The 6,647-nt window shown below is 44.1% G+C and overlaps 1 non-coding gene across 1 annotated transcript; it reads right to left on the bottom strand.

The window, feature by feature from the left end:
* Positions 1-854: 854 nt before the first annotated feature.
* On the bottom strand, positions 855-973 carry LOC145403507 (5S ribosomal RNA). The gene has a single exon (XR_013898024.1). It is a non-coding gene; the product is annotated as a 5S ribosomal RNA (ribosomal RNA).
* Between the last annotated feature and the right edge of the window lie 5,674 nt (positions 974-6,647).

The raw sequence follows: 6,647 nt of genomic DNA, 5'->3' as shown, positions 1-6,647 counted from the left end.
GGATCGTATGAACGTTTTTAAACTGTTTGTACTGTGCTATAACTTCACTACATTAATCAAATGGTACAATATATATAGTAATACTGTACTGTACACTGATTAACATGTCTTTTACTTACCTTCTTGTGGTGAGCATACCTGATGTGGTCAGGCAGTCCGGACTGCTTCTGGCTTTATCGGACTTTTTCATATACAGTATATAAGAATTTAGTCCAGCAGCTCCTCGAGTCCAATAAAAATGAATTCCGATCTATTGAAGTCCGTCATATTGAGGTTTTACTGTATACTGTATATATAGATATATATATATATATATATATATATATATAGTAAGACCTCTTTATAACAGACTAATTGGGGGTCAAACCATTCCGAAAAAAGTGAAATTCTGATAAAAGCGACACCCGGACTTCCCCCTGCTAATCCGGACTTTTTCCGATATATCAGACATAAGTCTGGATTGCACCAATGGTTTTTGCAGTACTGTACTGTTATACCTTCACTACATTACTCAAGTGGTATATATAAAAATACAGTACAGTACACTGATGAACATGTCTTTTATTTCCCTTATTGTGGTGAACATAGCTGAAGTGGTCAGGCAGTCTGGACTGCTTCTGGCTTTATCAGATATGTTCCGATATATAGAAATTTAGTCCAGTAGCTCCTCGAGTCCGATAAAAGTGAATTCCGGTCTATTGAAGTCTGTTATATCAAGGTTTTACTGTATATATATATTCATTCATTCACTGCCAGACGCCATGTATCCCAAACGGGGTGGCCAAGGGCCCAGAGTTAACTGTTCTACAGGGAGGGGCACCAATCCTCCACCAACCCCACTTGACATGTAGGGATGCCAACAGCATCTGGTGTTCCCAGGCGGTCACCCATCCAGGTACTAACCAGACCCAACGTTGCTTAACTTCGCTGATCGGACGGGAAGCGGTGTACTCAACGTGGTATGGCCGTGTATATATATATATATATATATATATACACATATATATATACTGTATACATATATACTGATATACTGTATATATATATATATATATATATATATACATATACAGTAATCACTCCAATATCCGGATCAATAGAGCCATCGGTAGGTTTGGATATTGGTTTTGTCCGGATATTGGGCCCCAGCTTATGGACTTGTACTTACGGACCCTAACACAGAGAAACACCTATACAACTCCCTCCGGACATGCATAGCACCTATTTAACACCCAAATCACACCAATAAGGCACATAAATGACTGAAATAAATGCAATAGACACATAAAATGTGGGTTTAGAAGTATGTTCATACATTAATAAACATTCTGGTACTTATGGACTCTAACCGAACCTAACCTAACCGAACCTAACCGAACTCTGAAAAACACATTCCTACTGCACATGCATGAGGTAAGTTTAGTATGGAAAGAAGTACAGTATGACACTTTCTGGTAAGTATAGTATGGAAAAAATACAATATGAAACATTCTGGTAAATATAGTATGGAAAATAGTACAACATGAAACATTTTGGCTACTTACAGCAAGTCCCTGGCCACCTCGATGAATAACCGCCTCCTCTCGGACTCTGACAGTAAGAACGATTTCCTGAAGCACTTGCACTACACTCTTCCTGAAGTCTTGCACTGAACTTAGTCACTAACACACAGAAGTCCGTTCTTTTCACAGTGTTCACTTTAGTCCAAATAATGTTCCATTAAATTTAAGTGTTGCACATTAACTTTTCCCAAGTTTTTTAAGTTTCCAAAGCCAAAACAAAGAAGGTTAGTTACGTTAAATTTCTTTTCTACTTAGTCTTTTCTCCCAACTTGAAAACCTTAACACAACACACCGTTTTTTCACTGCACAACACTCAAAATTCCCGTGTGGTCTAGTGGAGAAGTTCTTGCTGTTTATTCACTGTCAGAGCCCGAGTATCACTGGCAGGCGTCCAAGGGGTGCATCGGTGGGTAGTGGTGATGGCGTACCGACTACAGAAGACTCTGAAGACAGCCGCAAACTCACGTCGAGCGGTGACTCCACTGTAGCTGATGTGCTGGGCTGTGGCTCGGAGCATGAGGGCCTGTCTTGGGGAGGCAACGGAGTGGAACCAGGGCTTGGCACAGCGGGGGTCACGGGCCTGAAAAAACTGTCAATCGTTGACTGACGCAAGGACCGACGATTCTGGCGATTGATGATGCGCTGCCGGAAAGCACGCACTTCCTCCACGAGTCCCAAGGGCCCCATCTCCCTGTCGCAGTCCGGGTGTTCCAGGTAGTCTGGGACGAACTCTAGATGTTCCCGGAGTGCGCTCAGCTTGGGGATGGCTGGAGTAGTGTCCTGCTAAGGCGGAGTCTGCATCATCATCGCCTTCGTCGTCGGAATCTTCAAGTTCGGGACTGACACCAGCAACCGAAGACGCGATCTCGATATCAGACAACGTCTGATACCCAGGATCGCCCTCGTCGTCGTCCAACCACTCACGAACATCGTCCACATCAACATCGTCGCCGTGTGTACGTAGCCGTGCATGGAAGTCATCCACGTCAAACCCTAGGAAATCGTACTCCACATCTGTTCCGAGAAGCAGACGAGACCAACCATTTTCAAGAGTTTTCACAGGGACTTCCTTCCATGCACTAGCCCAGTTGTACAGCGCTGACTTGATGTTGTAGCGGCGAAGGTTTTCCAAAGTCCGCTTGCCTCGAGTGTCACGTCCTTCCCTGCGCTCGTCCTCGTCCTCGAGAACCACCATCACCTCGTCCAGGAACTTCCGACGGTACAGGCGCTTTGTTGCCACGATCACTCCTTGGTCCATTGGTTGAATGAGAGCAGTCGTATTAGGTGGCAGAAACATGCACCTAATACGGCCATTCTCAGCAACCAGGTCCTTGTCGCACGGGTGGGCAGGTGCATTGTCGAGGAGAAGGAGAGCCTTTACCTGGTCGCGAGGAATTCCCAGTGTCTTCGTCTGGTAATGTATGACCTCCTTGACGAAGTGATGGTGAAACCAGTCTTTGAAAATCACAGCTGTGAACCATGCTTTCAAAGAATGGTACCATACGACAGGAAGGACATCCATCACCCCACGAAGGCACCGAGGCTGCTTTGCACGGCCAACAATAACGGGCTTAAGCCGGTGCATGCCGTTAGCATTGGCACAACACAAAGCAGATATCCGTTCCTTAGAAAGCTTGCGGCCAGGTACACGCTTCTCCGTCTCATCGGCGAGAGTGTTCGTTGGCACCGAGCGATAGAATGGGCCAGTTTCGTCAGCGTTATAGACTTGACCGAGAGTGAGGCCCTCCCTGTCGATCAAGCCTTTCACCTTGTGCCGAAACTCGTCCACTCCATCCTCGTTAGCGTCCAATGCTTCGCCATGTGCTTTACGGTTAGTAAGGCCATGTTGAAGACGCGAAGAGCCAACCCTCGGATGCCTTGAAGTCTAGGGCGTCGTGAAGCCTTGCAAACTTCTCAGCAGCAGCCTTCAGCTCCGTTCCACGTACCATCACACCAGCTGCACGTTGCTGTCGATACCAAATCAACGTGGAGCGGTCGATCTCTGCATACTTGGGAGTAAACATAACCTTCCTCTCCACGTTGCGTTTGCTTCTCGACGAGAAGTCAGCCGTGTACTGCATGAGCTTGTCTGGGGAACGCTTGATATCAAACAAAGTCGACCGGGCCAGGTTGAACTCGCGGAGAATGCGAGAGGAAGACCAACCCGCATCAACCTTCTCCAGTATCTCCCGTTTCTTCTCCAGAGTCAACACCACTCTCTTCCTTTTCTCAGGAGGCGGGGCCATCATCACACACACTAAGAGTAGGGCAGAGAGCAGCAGGAGGCCTTGCAGCAAGTACGGCACCACCACAAAAGCGAGCACGTGGGCAGCCATGACGAAGAGCGTAGGTCTTGTCGCGGTGAGAGACAGGCGGGAAGTGGGGAGGATGCAGCGGCGCTCTATCAGACGTCGGAGGAATGACGAACCAAAACAATGCTCTCACGCGGCGCGCGCGGCAAGTTCAAATTACGGGACGGCAAAAAATCGATTTTTTTTTCCAATTTTTTTGGATTTTCGGACCATTTTGGGAATGTTTGATCCCAGGACGATAAGGTTCGGTTAGTGGGGATGTTCGGTTATTGGGCGTCCGGATATTAGAGGGATTACTGTATACTGTATATGCTTATTATAGTGCAGAGTTTTGCAGATCTCTTGAGAATAAATGTAGAAAATAGTAAAGTGATGGTTATTGAGAGAGAAGGTGACTCCCAGTGACTCCCACTGTGATGTGACGGTGAATGGAGAGAGACTGGAATTGGTGAAAGAGTTCAGATACCTGGATACAGTGATAGAAAAGGGAGGAAAATGTGCAAAAGAAGTGGAAAATAGAGTGACACAAGGAAGGAAAGTAGCTGGTGCAATGAAGGCCTTGATAAAAAACAGAGGCTTAAGTGTTGCAGCTGCACAAGGCTTACATGAAGGAATGTTAGTGCCAACTTTAACATATGGATGTGAGACTATGGTGTGGCATGAAAATGAAAAGTCAAGAGTAGGAGCAGTGGAGATGGGACTGCTGAGGAATGTATATGGAGTACAGAAAGTGGGTAGGATATGAATATGTCATTTGTGAAAGATGTGGAGCGAGGAATTCTGTAGACACCAGAATCGAAGACATTGTACTTAGATGGTATGCTCATGTGGAGAGAATGGATAGCAATAGAGTGATGAAAAAGGTATATCTCAGTAAATTTGAAGGAGGGAGGAGGTGAGGTAGGTCAAGGAGAAGGTGGAGGGATATGGTGGATGACTGTGTGAGGAGGAGAGGTTTGGACGTTAGTGAGGCTAGGGGACTGACAAGAGATCGAGCTGCCTGGATGAATTTTATGAGGGGAAGTGCATGATCAGGGATTTGGCACCCGTTTTTAACGTGACAGCATCCAGATTGACTCTATTGGATACGTGTATGTGAAGCTAGAGATCATGGTGAATGTTTTTTGGCATATCAGATGGAGCCAGGATTCCAGGGGCTTGAATGGTGAGTGAATGGAAGCCTGGCCCTTTGGTTTGGGCAAATTTGGGTTGTCTGGATGTTGCTACTCCTCACCCTGCTTTAGGGTGGGAAAGGAGGTCCGGATGATGATGATATATATATAAATATATAATTACTGTATATATTATATATATAGATAGATAGATAGATAGATAGATAGACAGATAGATAGATAGGTATATTCTCACAAAATATGGGGTGAAGCATTAACTGAATCTTGTCATATCACCAGACTCTCACTTTATCCATCTACTTCACCATAGTTCACCCTAGCCTCACTCTCCATCATATATTGACACAATAAGGACCCTCGAACTCACTCTCAACCGAATAAACCGTCTTTCATTTGGTGAAATAAATACAAGAGCTGACCTAACCATAAGCATTGCAGTGGTGACAGTACTAACACACTGAGATCCCAGAGACTCACTCTCAGCTGAGCAAAATAATATGGTGTTAGCTGGAATGAAATGCAAGAATCATCTTGACTACAAGAGGGTTAACGAAGCATTCGTCAACTTCCATCTTTTACATAATTTTCTGGTTTTTCGTCTCCTTTTCTCATTCTACTTTCATGCCACCTTTGTGTTCATCAGCCTCAAACCTCTCACAGTTTCTCAGTTTCAATAGTTATTACGTTAGTTCCAGTGTTACTGTAGATTGTAACTGGATTAGTTACAATATTACTTCAGATTGTTGTATACTGTTTGTAGTGGAGCCTGTATTATTAGTTCAGATACCTTGTGATGTAACAAATTTTGACTAAGTTTTAGGTTAGTGTCATCCACCTTTGTTAATTGTATAGATGTTATTCAAACTGTAAGCTGTCTTCCTTCTCACAGGAGAATGAGTTTGTAAGTTTTTGAAATATGTCTGTAGAGTATGACAGACAATTTATTTTCCATTTTATCAACACTTTTGTATATAATAACATTTCTCATCTCATATTTTTAGCTGAGTGTAAAGTACAGTAATGACGCTTCACCCTTGCAACCCACTTTCCCTTCCATGTGTGTGAGAGCTTGTCTGCTCTCTCACTCAATGTCCTGTACCTGCCTATATAAACCACTGCTGTACTTGGGTTACAAATAATGGTCTTGGATCACAAGAACATTTGGACCTCCCATTAGTTCTTCTGACCTAACCCAGTTCCCAAGTTCTCAAAAACTGCTGTAAGTACTGAGCTGCTTATTCATTTTAAGATGACACTTTTAAGTACCGTATGCAAAAAATAGAATTGCTGTATAGATAGTTGTAAGCAACACCGTCAGTGTTTGAGTCTTGATGTTTCAGGTGTTTACAACATCTTTGGGAGGCTTGTTTTCCTCCCAGCCTTCCATTTCCAGAATTTACCCTTTCCATCCCCAAACTGATGTTAGATTCACTAACAAAGGATATCTGTCTCTTATAACCATAACTTGTCTTTTGCAGGAGACAAGGAGAGTGTAGAATCTTACAGTGTCCCTTGTTTTTTGTGCAGAAGCAAAGCTTAGTTATGAGAGGAGGATTATCATAAGGCATACAGTATTTTGGTTTTGTAGGAAGGACAAGGAAATTAGAGTGCAGAAACTTCCCATGTCTCTTGCTCTTCCT

Source organism: Coenobita brevimanus, chromosome 60 (assembly GCF_032717465.1).
Source record: "Coenobita brevimanus isolate Jiangsu-jjx chromosome 60, ASM3271746v2, whole genome shotgun sequence".
NCBI classification, from domain to species: Eukaryota; Metazoa; Arthropoda; class Malacostraca; order Decapoda; family Coenobitidae; genus Coenobita; species Coenobita brevimanus.
This window is presented reverse-complemented; position numbering and strand designations above follow the sequence as displayed.